Below are 23,625 nucleotides of genomic sequence, written 5' to 3'. Positions count from 1 at the left end.
GTATAGTCCCATATTCAGTTTCAATTTTACGAATTTATCCAACTGTGCTCTGATTTCAGAGTTGTTATAATATTATAGCCTCGTGTCATCTCCCTCCAGAGGTGTAATTCATGTTTTTAGAGTTGAGTAACTCTCCCACTCTTTACCATGTAACTTTATTTAGTAATCACATTGTGGTCTCTTGAATGTAAAGTTATACATTCAAACTCTGATCCCTTATCACGCTAAAAAATTATTTCAGCTATTTTTAAAGGTCCTTACAGCCTAAAACAGCAAAATAACCAAAACCCACAACAATAAATCCTTTCTTCTTTTTTTTCTGCAGAAAACCCCTGTGTGTGGCTTTCTTACACTTAATTTACCAGCTATTAAATTATTACCATTTCTCCCCAATGATCTCCCATCATTTATCAAGCCTCTCTCCTTCAGCCACAGGGACAAAATGCCTATGAAAACCATTATGAAAATAATGCGTCTTTGTGTTTGAAAAATGTTTGGATTTGGTTCCTGTGTGTGGGTGTGTTTGTGCTGAATTTGTTGAGGTCAGTGTGGATAGAGTAGAATTGCCTGGAGAACACGGGATAATATGTTTCTCTTTCTCTCCATGTTTTTTTTTTTTTTATTGAAAGGTAGTGAAGCGTTCCCATAGAAGCAGCAAGATGAGAACCAGATGGGGTATGCCTGGACACAATGTTCTGTCTCTGTCTTGCTGTCTTTGACTCAGTTTCTCTAAGAAAAACACACAAGTCAAATGTACCTTAAAATTAGCTAATTCACCTCATTTGATTCCTGTGTGTTTGTGTTACTCGCTGGTCTGTGTGTTATAAGGCTAGTCATATTCTATTGGAGTCTTCTAGCGCAGGGCCTTTATAGCTCAACTACTGCTAAAATATCAGTTTGTCAGTGTTTTGATGATGATACAGTATCAATATTAGGGTTCAATTCTCAAAGTAACTTTAATACCACAAAAAAAGCTGTTAATTAAAATTAAATTGAGAAAATAATTAAATAATTTAATGACTAAATGACGTTTAATTTAATAATGAAATATTAAGAAGCATTTAATTAAAATAATGGCACATCACTTTCAAATATTTCTCCATCAAGCCAACATTTCTAAAAAAAAAAAAAAAAAAAAAAAAAAAAAATCCCCAATCAATTATTCAAGTAAATAGCCATAACCAAATAGCTAAATTAAGATCTGTATGAATTTCTATATATATTTTAATATAATTCTGTATGAATTATATTAAATATTTCTGTTTTTATTTGTTGACTTTTGGTAGTACCTTATGGCTGTCAGGATGTTTTAAAATAACTGAAATTCAACACAACAATTCACTGTATAATGTGAATGATTGATATATCTGACTTAATATACCATTCGATTTCTGCGGGTTGGTGGATAATTGTGTGACAGAAAGATCTATCTTTCTTTATTAATTATTATCTTTATTAATTATATTTATGCATGCATATGCTGAAACCTTTCAGCATCATTTATATACAAACTAGCCGCAGTGGCATCCCTACAGACAGCGAGATGAGATGAGCTTTGGCTGAGAATGGCGAGCGGTGAGATTTCTTCAGGGGTTTGGGCCGGTGAGAGGCCGGGAATTGGACTGTTTGTGTGTGGAGTGTGTTGTCTTTTTTGATTCTTCTAACTAAAGGATCTCTGGGAAATGCCGGGTTGGACGATGAGGTCATTGGCGTCGGTAACAGCCAGCATGGATCCCTCTATTAAATTAACTCGCTAACTCGGTGAAACACTGACTTGATAGCTTTCTCAAGGTCAAAGTGCATCAGCATGTATTTCAGCGCTCTCAGGCTGCTATTGGTTGGTGTAATGGGGTTATTGGAGATTAGACTGAGTGCTAATGTAAATAATCTTGGGAGATATGTGTGATGCTTTCTGGAGTAATAATGAAAATATTATTTCTACTTACTAGCACTGGTATTTTACACACATTGTTATTTAGCAATGACAGGATAAATAGGGAAATATCCAAGCTAGACTCTTGATGTGATGGCAAGTACTGCTGGAAAACTTGACTAAAAAGTGTTCGTATTTTTCTTTTAATCAAAATGTGATGTAACCATGTAAACCAAGACTTGTTTTTGCAATGTGACTTTTCACCTGAAAACTTATAAAATATGCAAATTTGTTCTGCATATTATATCAGAAGTTATGCCACTCTGATATACAGTAGATGCCACAGATATTTTATTTTAGCTTTTATTTATAGCTTTTATTTTTGTATTGTGATCAGTAGTTGGTCTACTTTAAAAAATATATTTACACTACTGTTCAAAACTTTGGGGTCAGAAAGGTTTTAATTTAAGTAAGGGTGCTTTTAATTTATCAAAAGTGACAGAAAAGATGTATAATGTTACAAAAGATTTATTTTAAAGAAATGCTGTTCTTTTGAACTTTCTATTCATCAAAAAATCCTGCTAAAAATAAATCACAGTTTCCACAAAAATAACTGTTTCAACACTGATAATAATAAGAAATGTTTCTCGATCAGCAAATCAGCATATTCAAATGATTTCTGAAGGATCATGTGACACTGAAGACTGGAGTAATGATGCTGAAAATTCAGCTTTTATCACAGGAATAAATTACAATTTAATATGTATTCAAATAGTAAACAGTTATTTAAATTGTAATATTTCACAATATTACTGTTTTAACATTGCAAATTGTATATAAAAGAGTATACATATGAGCTATATCAACAAAATATTTCTTTTTAAAGTTTTAAAATGTAATTTTTATCCAAAGTCCAAATTGTTAAACGTTTCTAAAATCATTCGGGTTACTCCTGTAATAGTGTACTGTAGCAAAATAATGGCTGCTTTTGCTCTAAGGATTACATTAATAAGGTTTCTGTATTTTAACTTCATACAGTGTGCACTTGAAAAGTTACATGATATGAATGTCTCATAATATTACCATAATTACTGGTTGATTTGATCCACACTTTGACCTGTAGGCAGCCTTTGTATTTGTGAGATCAAAACATTACATCCATTTGCACAGTGGCTGATGAGCTAGATACACAGGGACAGCAGCGGTGAGTAAGGTAGATTATAGCTGACAACTAATGCTATCATAATGCAAGCGTCTGCTCATCACTTTGAACTCCAATAACTCTTCATATCTCATTTCTCACCCTCTTTAGTCATGTAGTGTGCAGACAGGCAGTCTGCATATTAGCACATGAAAGCAAAACACTGAGACTATTACAGACTCATGCACTCCCATCTGCCTATTTATAAGAACCGAGAAGCACAGAACGATAAAATATACTTTATATCAAATATAAAGTAGTTTACTAAAATGTGTATCTATGCTTCTTAAATTCAGATTTGAAATGGATATTTAAATTCCCCAATTCATTTTTAGGTAGTGTTGCTAACAGTAATCAGCTTTGGGAAATGCATATTGCATATTTGTATTTATATTTTAAAAGGAATAGTTCACCCAAAAATGAACATTTGCTGAAAATGTTTCTTATTCTCAGGACATCCAAGATATAAATGAGTTTGTTTCTTCATCAAAACAGATTTGGAGAAATGTTTACATTCCATCACTTGCTCACCAGTGGATGCTCTGCAGTGAATGGGTGCCGTCAGAATGAGAGTCCAAATAGCTGATAAAAACATCACAATAATCCTCAAGTAATCCACACCACTCCAGTCCATCAGTTAACATCCAGTGAAGTGAAAAGCTGCGTGTTTGTAAGAAACAAATCCATCGTTAATGTTTAAACTTAAAACTGTAGCTTTTGGCTAAAATACGAGTCCTCTATCCATAATATTCCTTTTTAGAATGTCCACCTGTTTTTAGTGATTGAAAAAGACAAGCAGGTGCTGTATATGGATCACATTTGCCCCAAAATGTTGTTCCCATATCTTATATGTTTTTCCTGTTTTGAGAAGTGATCTAAATATTTGCAGCTTGAAACAAATCAATTAACAGGACAGTGCTGTGGTTATATGGATGTTTGACGGCTAGGGCTCCATGCCAGTCATGTGACCGAAAACTGAAAACTGATTAGGCTATCATGTTGATAAAGTGAAAAAAATCAAATAATCTTGACTTTTATTTGCACCATTAATGCAACATTTTGACTGATGAATGTGCATAAAGTATGCATGTATTTGCATGAACTTTTCCAAAGATTACAACCAGATGGTTTTGCTATTTAATTACTGTTTTTGAAAGCCACATGTAACCACTAGTTTAAAACCCTTTTTATACCACAACAGTTTAATTATAGTTGAGTAGGTAGTGTTTTCCCTTTGTCCAGGACGCATTATAATAATTATCATGTTAATTTGGATAAATTATGCAGTCTGGGTGATTAAAAATACACAGCATGCACAATTATTAAGAGGAAAAAGTAAATTTTCAATGAGGGGGAACAAATTTAATAAATACTTCTAGGTACTGAATGAATTGTATTATAGTGTGTAATCCTGGACATTCTGAGCTAGTTTCAGTGCATTCTGGTCGTCTTAGTGATATTTTTGCAGGCCAACCCAGAAGTTAGCATCATCCTGGTTCCCTCGACACCAAATTGGATTTTTCAATTGGATTTTGGATTATCTCAGAAAATAAGCTCTGTGACCAACAAAAGTTATGGTTCTAACATGTTTTGTTTATTATGAATGAATACAACATTTATGAATCTTGAGCCTAAATACAGTCATTAGAAGTATAAAGCTAAACATAGGCTATGAATGAACTACACTATGGTCACATGACTTGGTGTTGCTTCCGACAAATCTTCCAGTTTTTATTTCAAAAACATTAAAACCTCAATAGTCCTATTTAGACACTTGTTAGCAACCACATTTTTCAAGACAAGTAAAAACTTTTTTTAAAACATTTTTTTTTTTACAAGGGGTATTACTGATGTATTTTATTTTGTAGAATAAAATGCGAAAATATGTTGAGCTTGTGTTCAGACCTCATTTCAGGCATTTAACGAACAACAGATTTAATAAACCTATTGACTTCAGGATGATTGAACCAGAAGTGCTAACATGCGTTTCCAGGTTTTGGCCTACAAAGACACATCATCCCTGCAGAACTCTATACCAGCCTCTTCCATGTAAATCAGAGTTTTTTTAGTTTGTCACTGGATTCCTATTTCTGCACTGTCATGCTATGAAGCTGTGAAGCACTATCGCTGAATATTAAATATCATGTGTGTTCTGCTTGGCTGCCAGTGCACTGTGCAGCATTTTTGCTTTCAGTGTGGACAGATACATTACAGCACCTGCTTAGCACACATATGATGCCTTAAAATGCTGTCTAGGTAGGCAGCTCACTAGGGTTCAAAGCAGAGCTTATGTGTTCAAACACGAAAGCTCGATGACATGAGATGTGCCTGGTCTTTCACGGCCTCCACCTCTTCCTCTACCTTCTGCCACCCCTGTTTTTCGCAGACTGCTTCTCCTCGGCTTGTGGAGAGGTAATCACAGTGTGTCAATGTGCCCTGTTCTAATTGGCCTATCACCCTCCATGTGCAGGCAAGGAGGGGACGGCCTTTGTGTGGCTGCCATAGCGACAGGCCGAGTTAATGAGAGGGAGAAGGCTTGTGACTAATGACACTGGTCTGTCCATCTGAGAGCAAAGCAGCAACAGTGCATACCTTCTCACAGCAGACGGGTGCATCTTCTGTTTATGCTTTACATCTTTAACATGCACCGTGCTAATACCATGGTAGTCCTTTTTAATTTGCACCATGTAAATACCATGATATACCATAAAACTAACATGGTATCATTACCCGTCCAAGTTATAGTGATTGTATCGGATGGCCATACTATGGAACCTTAAAATATACCATGTTACTGAAATTATTGTACCTTGAAATTCCAAGGTACTTCCAAGAAAACCATGGTACTACCATGGTACATACCTCTAGTAACTTGGTACCTTTTGGTTCTTTTTTGTAGCTAAGTTCAGTAAATAAAAGTACCATGGTATTACCATGTTTTAGACACTATCTGGATGGTAATACCAAGGTATTGCTTAAAATACATTATAGCACCATGTTTTTGGACATGTGCATGCAGCGTTATTTTAGTATAATTTAGAAATATTTGTAATTTTTTTTTAAACCATTATTTTTTTTTATTTTAGTCATTTTGTTTTGTGCTTTTGTCATTTTTGTAAGTTTTTTTCTTTTTAATATATTTCTATTTAGCTTTATTTTATGGTACATTTCTCTATTACCATGGTAACTTTAGGTAGTTTTTGAAACTACATTAGAGTACTATGTTTTTGGTCATGTACCATGCAGTGTTATTTATTTTTTAGACATAAGTTGTATTACTATTGTATTAATCAATATGTTTTAAGTGTATTTAATATTGAATTTTTCAAAGATTATACTGATTTTTTTTTTATGTGTAAAAATGAGGTTGTTTTTTTTCTTTCATTTTAGTAATAATGATATAAAACTGAAATGAAAAAGATTATGTTTTTCGTCTAATATTGATATTTTATTTTAGATTGATTTAAATGAATGAAAAAACAAAACAAAAAACAACACTGATAATGGCAGTTTTCTGCCTCCATGTTAATGTCAAGGTATGAATATGGTAATCAGACTTTTGTTTGCTTTTTTTGGCATTTCTTTCTCATAACAGTTATGATTGGTGTTATTGTTGTTTTTTTGGTGACTAAAGCCATCTTGCCCCTACAGCACATCCCAGCAGAGCTTCAGATGAATGTGGAATGACTTAATGTAACACAGATTGATAATCTCTGACTGCATGGCTAACTCTCATTATCTGCAGTACAGAGTTCACTGTAAGGAGACAGATGGTCATGCCGTGTCTTTACATAAGAGAAACCAACCGTACAGCCAACAAGCATCGACAATAGAGATTATCCTTGTCATTCATCTGCCTCTTTTCATTTCTCCTTTTAAAATTCCATTACGAACAATGCTGCTAGAGAATCTCAATTGAAATTTGAGATTTGTTGTTCTTTGTTATCTATTGAATTGTTCTGATCCGGACTGATGTTTTCAGGTCTTAGTACATCTGTTCTGAGCCTTTGTTGTGTTTTTATTATAGAGCATTCATAAGTTTCATTTAAAGAATTATGTGTGCTGAATATAAAAAAAGTTCCCTTTTTCATAATAGAAATTTTTTAGTATTCAGAATATTTTGACTGTTCTGGCCTTAATATGTTGGCTCTTAAAGCATTACTGTTCACAAATTTGGGGTCGGTAAGATATTTATGTTTTTGAAAGAAGTTTCTTCTGCTCAGCAGGGCTGCACATATTTGATCAAAAATACAGTAAAAAGAGTAATATTGTGAATAGGGCTGTCAAATGATTAATCACGATTAATCACATCCAAAATAAAAGTTTTGTTTACATAATATATGTGTGTATACTGTGTATATTTATTATGTATATATAAAATACACACACATGCATGTATATATTTAAGAAGAATATGTTATGTTTATATATTAAATATATTTTATATATAATATAAAATATAAGAATATAAATATATAAATGTATATACATGTAAATATTTTCTAAATATATAATTTATGTGTGTGTATTTATATATACATAATAAATATACCCTGTACACATACATATATTATGTAAACAAAACTTTTATTTTGGATGTGATTAATCGTGATTAATCATTTGACAGCCCTAATTGTGAAATGTTATTAAAATTTTAAAAAACTTTTTCTATTTGAATATATTGTAAAATGTCATTTATTTCTCAGTCGTTACTCCAGTCTTCAGTGTCACATGATCATTCAGAAATCATTCTAATATGCTGATCTGTGGCTCAAGAAACATTTATAATTATGATCAATGTTATGTTGAAAACAGTTGTGCTGCTAAATGTTTTTTTTTTTATCTTTGAATTTAAAGTTCAAAAGAACAGCATTTATTTGAAATACAAATCTTTTGATACATTATAAATGTCTTTGCTGTCACTTTTGATCAATTTAATGCATCCTTGCTGAATTAAAATGTATATACAGTACATGTTATATACAGACAGAAATGAAGGTCAGGCTGGGTCAGGTCACACTCTCTCTGTGTCTCTCTCTCTCTCTCTCACACACACACACACACACACACACACACACACACACACACACACAGACACACACACACACACACACACACACACACACACACACACACACACACACACACACACACACACACACACACACACACACACACACATACCTGTCATTCTGAATTACAGATAGACCTGCATCATTTCTGGCAGTGATATATTTCAGAACTGACCAGGTGTGACTCCATTTCCACACAATTAAACTCATTCCCTTTTAATTACTGTCTCAATTTGATACCAAACGTCCCGCAAATCAGAGTAGAGATTAACATGCTTGGGAAAACTCAGTCAGAGTTGAGACCATGATTGAAATGTTCCTGTGGAAACACTCCTAGTGTCCTTTATCTGGTCACACTGACGGTGACCCCTGTGTAGGGAACAGTATTTATTCTATTTGATTGTTTTCAGAGTATTTATTGGATGATGGAGTATTTATTATACTGTTGTTTGATTGCTAGTTTTCGTAGTATTTTTTGATTGTGGAATATTTATTATGTTTATAGTATTGATTGATTTATTGCTTTCAGTGTATTCACTGGATTTTGAAGTATTATGTTTGGAATATTGTTTGATTTTGCTCGATTTTGGAGTATTTATTTTGCTTAGAATTATCTGATTGTTTTCAGAGCCATTTTAATGTTATTAATGTAGAGTTTAATTATTTTTCTGACTTCAAATTCTGAGCCTGAGCAATATTTTTATAGTATTTTATAATTGATTGTTTTCATAGTATTTATTGGATTTCTAAGTATGTATTATGTTTATAGTATGTTGTGATTGTTTTCAGAGAATTTATTAGATTTCATACTATTTATGTTAATAGTATTGTTTGATTGTTTTAGAATAGTTGTAATGTTATTAAATGTGATTATTTTCTGACTTCTTACATTTCTGACTGAGCAAAATTTGAAGGTGCTGAAAGGTTTATTCTTAATTTTAATATGATTAAATGTGATTATTTGTGTTTTTTTTATTTTATTTATTTATTTTTTATTTTTTGCATTGCTTCACCTGGATTGAGCTGGTATATTCTGCTCTCTGCACCTTCAGTTATCAGAATACAGATAACAAGAGTGACTTTTCACCAAATTTCTGAAGCATCTGAGAACACTTTCAGCACACTTTCTGTTGCCAGACCACCGTGTTATGCTCTGAGGGGAGTGGTAACCATGGTGAAAAAGAACATTGTCACCATGACAGTGTTCTACCTGACCGCAGTTGACAGTTTCAGTCAGCGTGTGACAAATTATCTGTCATTAGACCCTCAGCAGCAAACAATACAGTCACCGCCATGACATTAGTCAACTAAAAAACACGTAAATCCATCTGCCGCAACAGGATCCGGGCATATGCTCCAGAGAGATGTCTGTGCGTAAAAGTGCTCTTGAAACTCGATGATAGAGCATGTGTCATTTGTCCACTCATACACCTGTGCACACACAGAGCTTTTTGGTGTGTCACAGATGCAGGCTCTGCCCTAACCCAAGGCAGCTGCATCACTGACTTAACAGACTGGTTTCAGACGGGCATATACAGCACCATCACGTCATGTCTGGCGATTGAATAAAGTGTTTTTCAATTGCTGGGTAGTGATCCATGGATTGTAGGTCAACAGTATTAAATTCAAATAATAAATTGCATCTAACCATATACTTGTGCACAGGCTTCTCATGTCTTTTGTTGTTGATGACAAAGGTAATGCTCTCAGCGATTTGGCTTGTGTCACATTGTATTTTGTGCTTTGAATTATTTGAAACCATAACAATTCAAGAGACAGTTAAAAAATAAAATTGTTGGTTATTCCTGTTTAACATGTTTAGTTAATCATTTTAATATGATTTCTGTTTATGGTAATATTACTTCAGTTAAATGTTTTGTTTTTGTTTTTGTTTGATTTTTATTTAGTTCTACACAAACAAGTAGAATGGGTCTTAAACCAAATTCAGATGAGAACTACTGTTCTAGAATAGATTCAATTGACCTTTAGACACAGTCAAGCAAACATTCTGTGGTGACAAATGTTTGTATATATGTACGTGCGTGTGTGTGTGTGTGTCTGTGTGTGTGTGTGTGTGTGTGTGTGTGTGTGTATATATATATATATATATATATATATATGCTAGTGCTGGGTGATATACTGGTTCAAACAGTTTACTGGTTTGAATTACGTAACCAGTATGAATAAAAAAAAAAAACGGCATACAGGTACAAGTGTGTAGACAACGTAGACAGCATTGTGAACTGAGAGTTAACTGTTAACTTAACCTGCTAAGACTAGCTGACGGCTTCAGATTATTGCTTTCACATTCACAGCACAATGTTTCACATTCACAGCACATTAAAACATCACACTCTTACTTGATCTGGACAAACTGTGTATCATTAGAATGATTAAAGACTCCAGCTTCGATATTTGACCACTGTTATGATAAAATTCGATTGCAGTGACAGTAAGTTCTTAATTTATGTCAGGAGTGCAAAATCAGTCGGTAATGATTCAAATCATATTCAGTCACGTCTGCTGTGGTTTATTTGTCTTCACAGTAGCTGCGCTGAACAACACTCATTAGGGCTTATAGTCTAAAAGTGTGCACACTTGGAGAAATACTGATATATTTTCAGGTTTACTTCATATTTCTTTATCCATTGAATAATGCGATCTGATGAGTACAGTATGTTTTCTCAACCGTAATGTTATAAAGGATGCATCTTCTTGGTACTCTCGTGAATAGCAGCGGAGACTGACCTGGAAGAGAAGAAATCGTTGAATAATTTCATTATTTTTGCTTTCTTTGAACAGAAAGTATTCTCGTAGCTTCATAACATTAACTTCATAACAGTAACAATGTTCTTACTACCTTTCTGTTCCTGGGAATGTTTCAGTTGCATTGCTGTCTATGCAGGGTCAGAAAGCTCTCGGATTTCATCCAAAATTTCTTAATTTGTTTTCCGAAGATGAACGATGGTCTTACGGGTTTAGAACAACATATAGGTGAGTAATTAATGACAGAATTTTCATTTTTGTGTGAACTATCCCTTTAAAGTAGATTCATAAGGGCAGCTTTGGTGTGTTTAAGGCGGTAACCAAGGAAATGCTGTTCCATAAGCGCCACCTGCTGACAGAGAGTGAAACTGCATCTCATTCAGTCCATCTGCTGTCTTAGTTTAGTGCAGATATGTTTTATGTAGTACAGTTACACAAAGCTGAAGACAGACCATTCTGTTTTTAATTTAAATTGTGAAATTACACAATCTAATTTAAATCAAAAGCTGCTCATGCAGCTTTGTTTGCATAGTGATTAAAATGCAGTGGTTCTGAAACTGTTTCATGCATTCTGATTCATATGAAGGCCCAGTCAGAGGAAAAACATGATAAACCGTCAAACTGCAACAATCCTAAAAAAAACATGTTAGAGATTTTTGGTCAAACTGCCCAGCACTAATATAAGTATATATATTCACATGACGATATGACTTGCCGACAACTTACATGTGCTCAGGGTGTTCTATAGCAATAAGATCATGTCAGCAGTGTGCTAATTCTTGAAGCGAACTTATGCCAGAATTGTGATTAGATTCACTGTTTTGGATTGCCATATTTAATCTGAGAATGCAAGCACAGAATGATGCGTTCAGTGTGTGACAGAGTCAACAGTCACTACTAGCTTGTACAGCAGCCTTTGGAGTCAATTCAATGCCACATACATCCAAGTTGCAAAAGAATTAAAGTTTTGCAAAAGAAAATTTAAGTATTGAGAAAAAATAAATAAATGTGCTTCTTGCAAACAAAAATAAAGAATGGAAAATAAAAAAAAACACTGAGAAAAAAAAATTTCTTTCAAAAAAAAAAAAAAAATAAAAAAAAAAGCAGAGCAAAGGCAATTATTTTGCAGCAACATATTTTCCATGGCCATAGCTACAAATTTATTTGCAATGATCCTTTTATTTTGCATTTTATTCAAGTGTGAGCTTGTGATACTGTTTTTTTCCCTTCACGCTTCATGTTTCTGCACGTTTCACTTTCTGGCATTGCTTTGACATGGGGGTGGAGTCAAGGGACTAAGGTGTGTACACGTGTGTGTGTGTGTGTGTGTGTGTGTGTGTGTGTGTGTGTGTGTGTGTGTGTGTGTGTGTGTGTATATATATATATATATATATATATATAGGTCTATATTATAATATATAATTATTAATAAGTTCATATAATATTCATGTAACTATAATGCATAACTACATGTTATGTATTATAATAACATGAGTTATATAAATCAATGAACTTATTTTTTGTAATAGAAAATAGAGTACTATGAAGTATACTACATATACAATGAAATACATGTATATACTGTATACTCCATAAGACTCCTTCTGAACAGGACATATATGGGGGATATCATGTAGGCAGCAAAGGATAGGGTACATCCTTCAAAACCAGATTAACAGCAAATGTGAGATTTGTTTGTGCCTTTATGTCTTCATACCTCTGTGAAAGCAGCTTTTTCATGTTTCGAACACAATCAGCAAGCAGCAGCAGCATAATCTCTCTTGTTTTACCACTAGCTTGTTTGTTTTTCTTGTTGGACAGTTTCGAACACACATCAGTCCGCTCTCTTCCACACCACAGATGTAATATTACTGGGAAATGATGCGGTTTTCATAAGCGTCCGGATCACCCCATGATTTAGAGTGATACAGCGCATCAGTCCCCTGCTTTGCCCAAGTAGCCTTTACAAAATCGATATCAGCTCCAGTAAACCGTGGGCAGTTTAATGGCGTGTGAAGTGATAGCAGCGCATGCAACACAGTTTTTTAATGTTTGAGAGATGGTTTGCAAGTGGCATCCCACTGTCACTCATGTGAGTAGCTGTTAGTGGTGACCTTTGACCCCTGTAACCTCATCCTTCATCCAGAATCCTTTAAGGTATTGATGGGAAAATATAAAAACCGTTAAATAATGGCAGATTATTTATGGAGGTGTTTAAGACTCTGCAAATGTACTTGATTCAAATGTATTGTATTTGTATATATGTATTTGACTATGAAAGGTTTGCATAATCCTTTCCTCCATAATTATTCTCAAATAACATTTATTGTTTTTTGACCTGTGACCTCATTTGTCATTTTATTGATGGATATCATGGTTATTATGTAGTTTGATATTATATTCCAGCTGTGAATATGGAAAGATTAGTCAGTGTAATATATTAGGGCCTTCTTCATTGGCTATTATTAGTCATTATTAATTTTTAACTATTATTATTGATGATGTATATTTAATTATGAACACTAATTCCTGGCTATTTTCTGCCGTGCTCTAGCACTGATTTATATATATATATATATATATATATATATATATATTCATTTTTATATATTTATTTTTATTTCTAGAGTTCTTTCCTGTAATAAAGCTCTCACCTCTATTATAATACACCCTTATAATTAGATTTTTTTTTTAATTCAAAATGTCCTGTTTTCATTTTATTTCAGAGTCAAAAAAATTATTTTGTATATTGTATTGCACATTCTTATTGTGCTATTACAGTGTGTTATTTTGCTTTTGTATATTATGTAATTTATGGACACTGTGATGTTAATGTTACTATAAGTGCATTTTGTCACTGTTGCTAGGTGATGTTGTCTAATGGGATATGTTGCTGTATAAACGGAAAATTTAGTGGAATGGATTTTGTGCAGTCACTGTTTCAGTGAATTGGTGTGACCAAGCAGGCGGCCCACTGCTCAGGGACTGAATTATACAGTGTCATACACTCAATTTACCCTTGGAAATACACTTAGCAAGGGACCCAGCCACACAAACACTCTCACTTGGGTACGCCACACGCAATAGGCTTTTTTTTTAAAGCATGTTTCTGAGGTTCCTGCCATACTTATATCACATTCAGATGAGCTTCATAGAGCATGTTCTGTCTACAGTATTACTTCTGCTTTGTATTTAAGGGTATGGACCCAAACAGCTTCATTATCAGTCTTGCTCACGCATTAAACTATTTCCTCCTGCTGCAATTCCACAAGTAATCACTCAGACCTGTGCTACTGAGACAGCATTCGACTTTTTCAATCTGCATTTAACGTGGCAGCACTTAGAAAATAGAGGGAAAAAGAAAACGTATATTTTTTTTTACAATTAAAACTGCTGCTGTGTAATTTCTCTTCTTGCAGCACCAAACACAATTGCAAAACATTCTTTAAACATTTCAGCAGCTCTTACTTTTGCTAGATTGTTTTGGGTGGTTGCTATGGTGTTGCTATGCAGTTGCTGAAGTGTTCTGAATAGTTCTGTGTACATTTGTGTTGCTAGAGTGTTATGGGTGGTTGCTAGGATGTTGCTATGCAGTTGCTGAAGTGTTCTGAATGGTTCTGTATGCATTTGGGTTGCTAGAGTGTAATGGGTGGTTGCTATGGTGTTGCTATGCAGTTGCTGAAGTGTTCTGAATAGTTCTATATGAGTTTGATTGCTAGAGTGTTTTGGGTGGTTGCTAGGATGTTGCTATGCAGTTGCTGAAGTGTTCTGAATGGTTCTGTATGCATTTGGGTTGCTAGAGTGTTATGGGTGGTTGCTATGGTGTTGCTATGCAGTTGCTGAAGTGTTCTGAATAGTTCTGTATGCGTTTGGGTTGCTAGAGTGCTATGAGTGGTTGCTATGGTGTTGCTATGTAGTTGCTGTAGTGTTCTGAATAGTTCTATATGAGTTTGATTGCTAGAGTGTTTTGGGTGGTTGCTAGGATGTTGCTATGCAGTTGCTGAATTGTTATGAATGGTTTTATGTCCGTTGAGGTTGCTAGAGTGTTATAAGTGGGTGCTCGTGCGTTGCTATGCAGTTTCCTGAAGTGTTCTGAATGGTTTTAAGCACATTGCTATACAGATGCTAGGGTGTTGTTAAGCAGTTGCTTAAGTGTTCTGAATGGTTTAAATGCACTGCTGTTCGGTTGCTAGGGTGTTAGTGTTCAGTTGATGAAGCATTCATAATGGTTTTCTTGCGTTATTTTATGGTTGCTAGGGTTTTATGGGTGGTTGCTGGGGCATTGCTATGCAGTTTCAAAATTCTGAATGGTTTCAGGTGCATTGCCATCCAGCTGATAGGGTGTTACAAGTGGTTGCTAGGATGATGTAATGCATGTTCTAAAGTGTCTGAATGTTTTTTTTTTTTAAGCTTTCCTTTACAGTTGCTAGGGTATTTTGGGAAGTTGCTGAATTGCTATGAATGGTTTTATTTACATTGTCGTTACTAGAGTGTTATGGGTGGTTGCTAGGACATTGCCGTGTAGTTTCTGAAGTGTTCTGAACAGTTTTAAGTGCATTGCTGTATGGTTGCTTGGGCATTTCTATGCAGCTGCTGAAGAGTTGTGAATGGTTTTAAGCGCATCGCTATGCGATTGATAGGGTTATATGGTTGGTTGCTAGGGCATTGCTGTGCACCAGCTGAAGTGTTCTGAAAAGTGCAGTGGGAATGCTAACGTGTTATGGTTGGTTGCTAGGGTGTTGTTTATGTGCGTTGCTTGCAAAACTTTCTATAGTGTTCTCTGTGTCTCCAAAAACACATTTTTATAAAAAAGCAAAAAAATTTATTCTGTGTGGTTTCAATTGCATTGCCATCAGGTTGCTAGGGTGTTGCTTTGCAGTCTCTGAAGTTTCTAGTAACAACTCCATCAGTTTCTCCTCAAATAATGGCCTAAATGTGTTTGCCCCTCTGTACGTCTCTTATTCTTTATATGTATTCGACACCCAGCAGTGTGTGTTTCCATGGCTGTGTTGTGTGTGTCCTCATCCATCTGTTTGAGTTCCACTCCTCATGCTAAGCGCTCTCATGTCTCTCTTTAATGCGATCTGCTCAGTATGAAAAATTCATTGTCATCACTTTGGCCGCGGATCATCAAGGTGTTCTGCCCCGGTCGCGAGCCGCTCCTCTCTGGTGGCGTGGTGAACAGCTGGTGGAAATTAGACACCAGATTGTGTTACTTACACCAGCCAGTACCAGAGACGCTGATGGCTCCATAACCTGTCTGCAATCTGTCAGATCTCAGGCTTTTGGGGTACGGTGGAGACCGCAGACATAGCTCTGGGTTTATTTGTTTGTTTTTGTTTCATTTCTGTGGTGGTTTGACCTTAGCCTGTAAGAAAAAAGAGCAAAAGCTGTCTCTGTTAGAATGGGTTTGAGGTGTCTGAAATTATCAAAGCAGATTCAGAAACTCATTTTGTTGTGACCTCCACTTGAATTAATTGCAATGATTTTTATGTGATATAGCAAAATTATGCTAAAGGAATAGTTTTAAATGATAATTTAAAATTTATTATTTACTCACCTTGATGTCGCTAGAAAATTTCCAGGTGGCTCTTGTCCACACAATAGAAGTGGGTGGGAGACCAATTGCTGTAAAGCTCCATAAAGGACAAAAATGGTACATAAAAATAGTCCATAATACTTTATTTTTTTATTAATTATTATTATTATTATTATTATTATTATTATTATTATTATTATTATTATTTATTTATTTATTTATTTTTTTACGTTTTCTCCTACGAAAGCTTTGTATGACAAATATACATTCCAAATTACTATGCACTGAAAGTATGCTCTACATTAATGCTGGGAAAGTACAAGTGAGCTGATAGAAAAGCATGCTGTTTTATGGATCATATCATCAAGTATCATGTTTAGTTGGTTAGTTCAGTTAGACCCTGCTAGTTGTCCTTAACTAGTGACTATCCTTAGCTGTGATGTCAAAGTCAGTTGACATGGAAATATTAACCAATTTCATTCTTTTAAGAGGCCTGCCCAAAACATTGTCAGCCATGACAGAATTATTTATTTATTTATTTATTTGCTTGCTTTTGTTTTTTTATTTTATCTTGTCACTTTATTTTGTTTTATTTTTATTTTATCAATCTATTTAATTTAATTTAATTTAGGCTTTTTTATCTCATTACTTTTTTATTTTCTATTTTATTATTATTATTATATATTTTATTTCAGTATACACAACTACTTTGAATGGCAGTCACTTAAGAAAGGTTTTTTTTTTCAGCAGAATGGTGTAATTATGCTTAGTAGTATATTACTACATACTAAAAATTATATTTTGATTTTGTACATTTTGATGTAAGAAATCACTGTTTATACTGTTTATAAAGATTAAATGTGAAGGTAATGGAATTGATGTTAATACAGTGTGGTAAATCTAAGCAAATAAATGCTTACTTTGCTGACAGTGATAAATGATATTGATACATAGCTGGTAGCAAGTGTAATCAGTATGCCAGATCAAGTTCAGTCTCATTGGCAACACTATAGTGGCGTTCATCGTGCTGAATGCTGGGATTGACGGCTGTTGCTGTTGCCAACAGCACAAGTTTTCTTAATGACAGCGTGGCCGTAACACGTTTTGTAAACATATTTTACAGTCATTAATCAACAGCATAATCTACATTGACAGTGTTGCTTGTGCTAAGGCATTTTTGGAGTTTGCTTTGATTTGATGGAGGCTGCAGTGAATTTAAAGTGACCTGAGAACACAGACTGACAGTGGCAGACAGACAAAATTATACTGAGCAAGAATTGTACAAGAAGAACAGTTAAAACTATAGAATTTTTTTTCTGATGATAATAGGTAAAACTAGGCACCACGATGATATGCAGTTTCTGTATATTTAATGCAATGCTATACATTTGTTTATTAGGGTGTTCTCATTTGAAATAATATATATATATATATATATATATATATATATATATATATATATATATATATATATATTTATATATATATATATATATGTATATATTTTCACACACACAGTTTATATAAATATATTTTAAATTTTCATTTATATATTATGTTACAGTTATTTTACTGTTATTATCTTACTATTTTACTGTTTATATTTACATAAACACATACATAATTATATACATAAACATCACTTTTTTATAATAAAAAAAAATCACATAATTTTGTCTGAATAATATTTTAGAAAATACGTTTTGCATTTAACCAAAATGTATTTTAAGATTGGAATAATATTTATTTTGATTTATTTTGTAATATTTTGCCATTTGAAGTTTTAAACAAAATATTTTTGTATTTGAAATATAATTGCTGGTCACATATTTAGCATATTTGAATTACATTTTGCCTTTTTTTTTTTACACATAGCTGTGTGAAAAAAAAAACACCCCGGCAAGTAAAAACCATCCATCCTTCTGCTATAAACTGGCAGTGCTGTTACTTTTCCTGAGCGAAACCTAATAAATGAACACTTCTTCTCTGAGCTTGTCAGCCTCTCAATTGTTATTCCAACTGAAAGATGACACCATGCTAATGCTCCCTGAGAATATTACAAACGATGACCTTTAATAAGCGCCTCTTACATTCAATCAGTTTTTAATTTTTCATCCTCAAAAGAGTTGGAATCGCAGACAGTCGTATTCCAGCCATCATAATGCGAGTAGGACTGTGATTGATGAGATTTTTCTCAGACAGAGACAGCTAGCAGATTGTGATTTATTTTTCTGACAGTGAAAATCTACTAGAATCATCCTCCCCAAAACGGGTGTCGCTGACCGGATGCGGGCGCTGGAGCTCTCAGCACTCTCTTAAATGCATCTTTTCATTTGCTTGTGTCAGGGCACCCGAGGCCCATGCCTCTGCTTGTTATGCAAATTACTGAAACCATTCAGTCGTGCGTTCATATCATTTAAATGATTCTTTATTACGAGCTGGGGTTTTTAAGATGAAAACGAATTACCCTCTGACAATGACTTCCAATTTGTAGAAGCTTTAGTACAGTGAGATGAATTGAACGACCTCGACTCAATCGAAAAATGGATAGTTCCCATTGTGTACGAGTTCTATTTTTGACACTGGAATAAAATCTTTGAGCACGAGTGAAACGTGGAGTGAGAAGTGCCTTCATTGCACATCTTGAAACATTTGGTTTGATTCGGTGCATCTGCTTGGCGTGACTTGAAGGTTTTTTTTTTTTTTATGTCTTTCAATGCTGTAACTCAGACAAATAAACAAACAGATTTGTATGAGCTGCCATCACCAAGCAGATGCATTAAAATGTACGGCTGCTCTCTGCCAGGTTAGTAATTGCTCTTTTTATGGTGGTAATTATTTCCTCTAAGGTGCACACTGTTGCACGGTGCAATTATACATGTGCCACTATCGGCGAGTGCTAGAGAGGGTGGGGGACTTTCATTTGTGTTTGTGTGTTTTTGAGAAATAGTTTGTATTGACGATGGAATGGAGTGAGAGACAAAAGCCATTGACTCTTGGCTGCTCTTAAAATGGTCCATGAAAACTATTAAATGAAAACCAGGTAGTATTAAAGGAATAGTTCACATTTAGTTGCTGGTCTCCATTGACTTCCATAGTATGGAGAAAAAAAAAAAAAAAAAAGAAAAAACACTATACAAGTCAATGGGGACCAGCAACTGAAGGTGAACTATCCATTTAAATAGTGATGTTAGCTAAGTATACACAAAGTACTGTATACTCAACTGCAGATCAGCATGGACAGATGCGTTTGACATATGCACAGTTCCACCCATAGACTGTAAGAAAAGATGAATGACGCGCCTCTAGTGGTTTATTTTGGAGCTGGCAACCACATAGAAACCCTCTAACAACTAGTCTAATCACCTTAGCAACCACCCAGTGGCAACAACTACAGTATCCTGGTATCAGATTTTCTTTCTTGTCTGTCATTCAGTTAGTCATATCTCTTTATTACTCTAGCAACTGCCCAGAATGCCTAGGCAACTGCGTAGCAACAGCCTGGCATTCACTCAGAACACCTTAGTAACCGCCTAGCAACAGCCTGGCAACCATGTAGCAATCTGTTAATAAACATTCTAATCACCTTTGCAACCACAGTGTGTTCTGCCATCAGATATTTTTTTCTCCTAATCTGGTTAGTACTGTTTGCTGTGTAATGTTGTGTCAGACCTCACAGTCACAGTGCAGCACACGGCCTGAGTCGCTCTACAGAATCTAAAGAGCTAAATTTAGTTTGAAAGCATTTGTTGTCTGGATCCACTGTTGGTGTGTCAGCTGAGTTAAGCACAAATTACATTTTTAAACACCAGCCAATAATCTCATGCTTCCTTAAACATCATTTCATGCCAATCAGAGAGTTAATGCAGTAGCAAAAAAGAGTTATGGGAGCAAAATACAACACATTTGAAGGTACAGTTAGTGATTGTTTTCTACTACTACTATTGATTGCTTAAAGACACATTTTATTAACAACAACTTCACAGAATATTGTCATTTATTTTGATAATGACTTCTAGAATACATCATAAAAAAGATCAATGCTATTCACAAGATGGTCAGTTAATGCATTCACATCCATTATATTTGTAGTAAAATCAGTTGCACAACTTCTCATGGCTTATTACTTTATGATATAACTTGAGATCATTAACAGTTTTACTGTAAACTATCAGCGCTAATGCTAAAGTGAGCGGGTCAGTCATCTCAAATCTTGGGTGCGCTCATTCGTTTTTGTTGACAATCAGCAACAGATTGTTATTGTGGCACCACTTTGTCAGTTCCGCCACCTCCTGCCTTCTCATCATTGTGATTGATTAGCTCAATTATCCTGCCTTCATCATGAATTTAGTCTCATGGCTGTTGCAGCATGCTGGGAAACACTCATAAGTGGGTAAAGCGAACAGGTACTGGTAAGAGAGCAGCATTTAAGAGCACCAGCGTTCAGATTTTATCTGATTTCAATGATTCACTGCAAATGCTTTAAAGAAATGATCTTGCTTGGATAATATTTTAATGTTTTATTTGGATAATCCATGTATTTTAACCTCTATAAATATATATTTATGTTTTGCATGTTATTTATGTGTTGTATATATACATAAATACACAATGCACAATGTTGATAGATAGATAGATAGATAGATAGATAGATAGATAGATAGATAGATAGATAGATAGATAGATAGATAGATTGCAAGTTTATATCTCAAAATTTTTACTTATCTTCTCAGAATTCTGGGTTTATTTCTCAGAATTGTGAGCTATAAAATCAGAATTCTGAAATTAAAAGGAACAATAATCTTTATTTTTTATTTCTTGGCTTACATACTTTAAACGTGATTCATTATGATCGTACGTGCACTGTGTATAATGAGTACCTCGATATCTGGTCACCAGCATATGTGATTTTGTGGCTGCTTTGGGTCATCTTAGCTTAGCTTTATGAAGGTGGAGTGTTTTTGTTTGTATTTGCTGAATTTCATTACCAACTAGAATTGCAAAATAATGATTGTTTTCAAACCGGTGTCTTTCTGCCATTGGTGAGCCAATCACATAGTCCCACCCCCAAACTCATGCTCTTTTCAATAGAGAGAGTAGAACCACAGAGACGGTATCATACGGTATATTCAAAGATCCGTTTGTGTTAGAGGACCCGTGTCCTCTAAGATGAAAGAAAGTGCCGGTCTTTCCATAACCATGTAAAATCACACATCTACACTTTATCACCACTCCAACCATGGAAATGTAAATACATGCTTATCATTCAGGTATGACTTCTCGACTGGGAATGTGACACAAGCAAAATTGGTGCTATAAACATTGAGAGCAAAAGGTTGAAAATATCCTGAATGGCAGAGTCATCTATCCATGTTTTCAGGATGTGCAATATTCATTGTCAAGGCCAAACGCTTCACGTGTTTCTCCTTTCAAGAGTTCTCCGCACTTCATCTTCCTAGCTCGCTGAGAGCTTTAATGGCAGGTTTGGTTTTTTGGATCTGAAAATGGGCATGAAGGTAATGCATTTATATTGTGCTGGGATGTTTGTGAAAGTGGGTTGCCTGTTATTCCCTTTGTAGAGAGTAATAGCCAGCAGTCTTTGCCATATGGTGAGTGTTTCACAGTCGTGACTTTGTCTTTTGTATTCTGTCTGCTTGCATGATCAAGGTTATATCTGTGTTTTAAGCAGTTTCTGTTAAAGCAACTTAATGCAGCATTTTTTTCTTGTAGGAAGGAAACAGGAGTGCAAGTAGCCCTTATAGTTTCCCTAGTATATACCACATGCTAAACAAACATTCTTTGAATGTTCAGTAATCGTTCCTCCCATGCAGTGCATATTAAAGATATTGAACATTGGCTAAATGTTCCTGGTATTAGTATATAGTGCATTTTAGACAAATATTCTTTATACTTTCCGTAAATATTCTAATCATGCTTTGAAAACTGGCTTAATGTTTCTAGTATATAGTGCACAGTAAAAACATTCTTTGAATGTTGTGTAAATGCATTGCATACTAAAGAGGCATTGGCTAAATATTTCTAGTATATACTCTAGTGTGTGCTAAACAGTCTTTGTATGTACCATAAATTTTCCTATATAAGTGCACACTAAAAAGTCCTGATTTGAACAATGTTCCAAATATATAGTGCACGCTAAAGAAACATGGTTCAAAATGTTCCTAGTATGCAATGCACGCTGTTTTGATTCATGACTTTTCCTAAATGTTTGGTTAGCATTTCCCATTTTCTGAGGACACGTACTGGGGTGTCAAATCAACAACAGATACTCAACAAATACTGTCTGAAATGGGAAAAACCTTGAGTGAGGTTTGTGTTCGTGGGCTGTGTGTCTATATTTGTTTGAAATAGTTCCATTAGTGGAGACTGTATGTCTGACAGGCTGAACTGATTTGTATTCAACAGATAAAAGCACTTTTAGGAAACCTCAAATTAATGTTCCTCTTTTAAATTGCAGAATATGGCATGAATGTATTTGTTCCTTTTCCCCATTTTTTTTCAAGGTTTAATTTTTTATTTTTTTATTTTATTTTAAATTGAATTATCTAAATTTATATTATTTTTATTCTGCTAAACGTTACTTATATTCTGCTAATCTTTCTCAATATCTTTTGGGGCAGCTGTGGCCTAATGGTTAGAGACTTGGACTTGTAACCAGAAGGTCGCAGGTTCGAGTCTCGGTGCTGGCAGGAGTTGTAGGTGGGAGGGAGTGAATGAATAGCGCTCTCTTCCACCCTCAATACCCATGGCTGAAGTGCCCTTGAGCAAGGCACTGAACCCCCAGTTGCTCCCCGGGCGCTGGATATATCTGCCCACTGCTCCGGGTGTGTGTTCACGGTGTGTTCACTTCTCACTGCTGTGTGTGTGCACTTGGATGGGTTAAATGCAGAGCACCAATTTTGAGTATGGGTTACCATACTTGACAAATGTCACGACTTTCACTTTCACTATAAAAGCACAATAATAATAATAATAATAATAATAATAATAATAATAATAATAATAATAATAATTGTGTGTGTGTGTGTGTGTATATATATATATATATAATATATATATATATATATATATATATATATATATAAAATATTAAATAGTACTATAAATTGCAATAATAAAATAATTTCAAGGATTCTTGAAGTTGTGTATTTTTTAG

This window comes from Cyprinus carpio, chromosome A6, assembly GCF_018340385.1.
Source record: "Cyprinus carpio isolate SPL01 chromosome A6, ASM1834038v1, whole genome shotgun sequence".
NCBI lineage: Eukaryota > Metazoa > Chordata > Actinopteri > Cypriniformes > Cyprinidae > Cyprinus > Cyprinus carpio.
Note: the sequence above shows the minus strand (reverse complement) of the source record.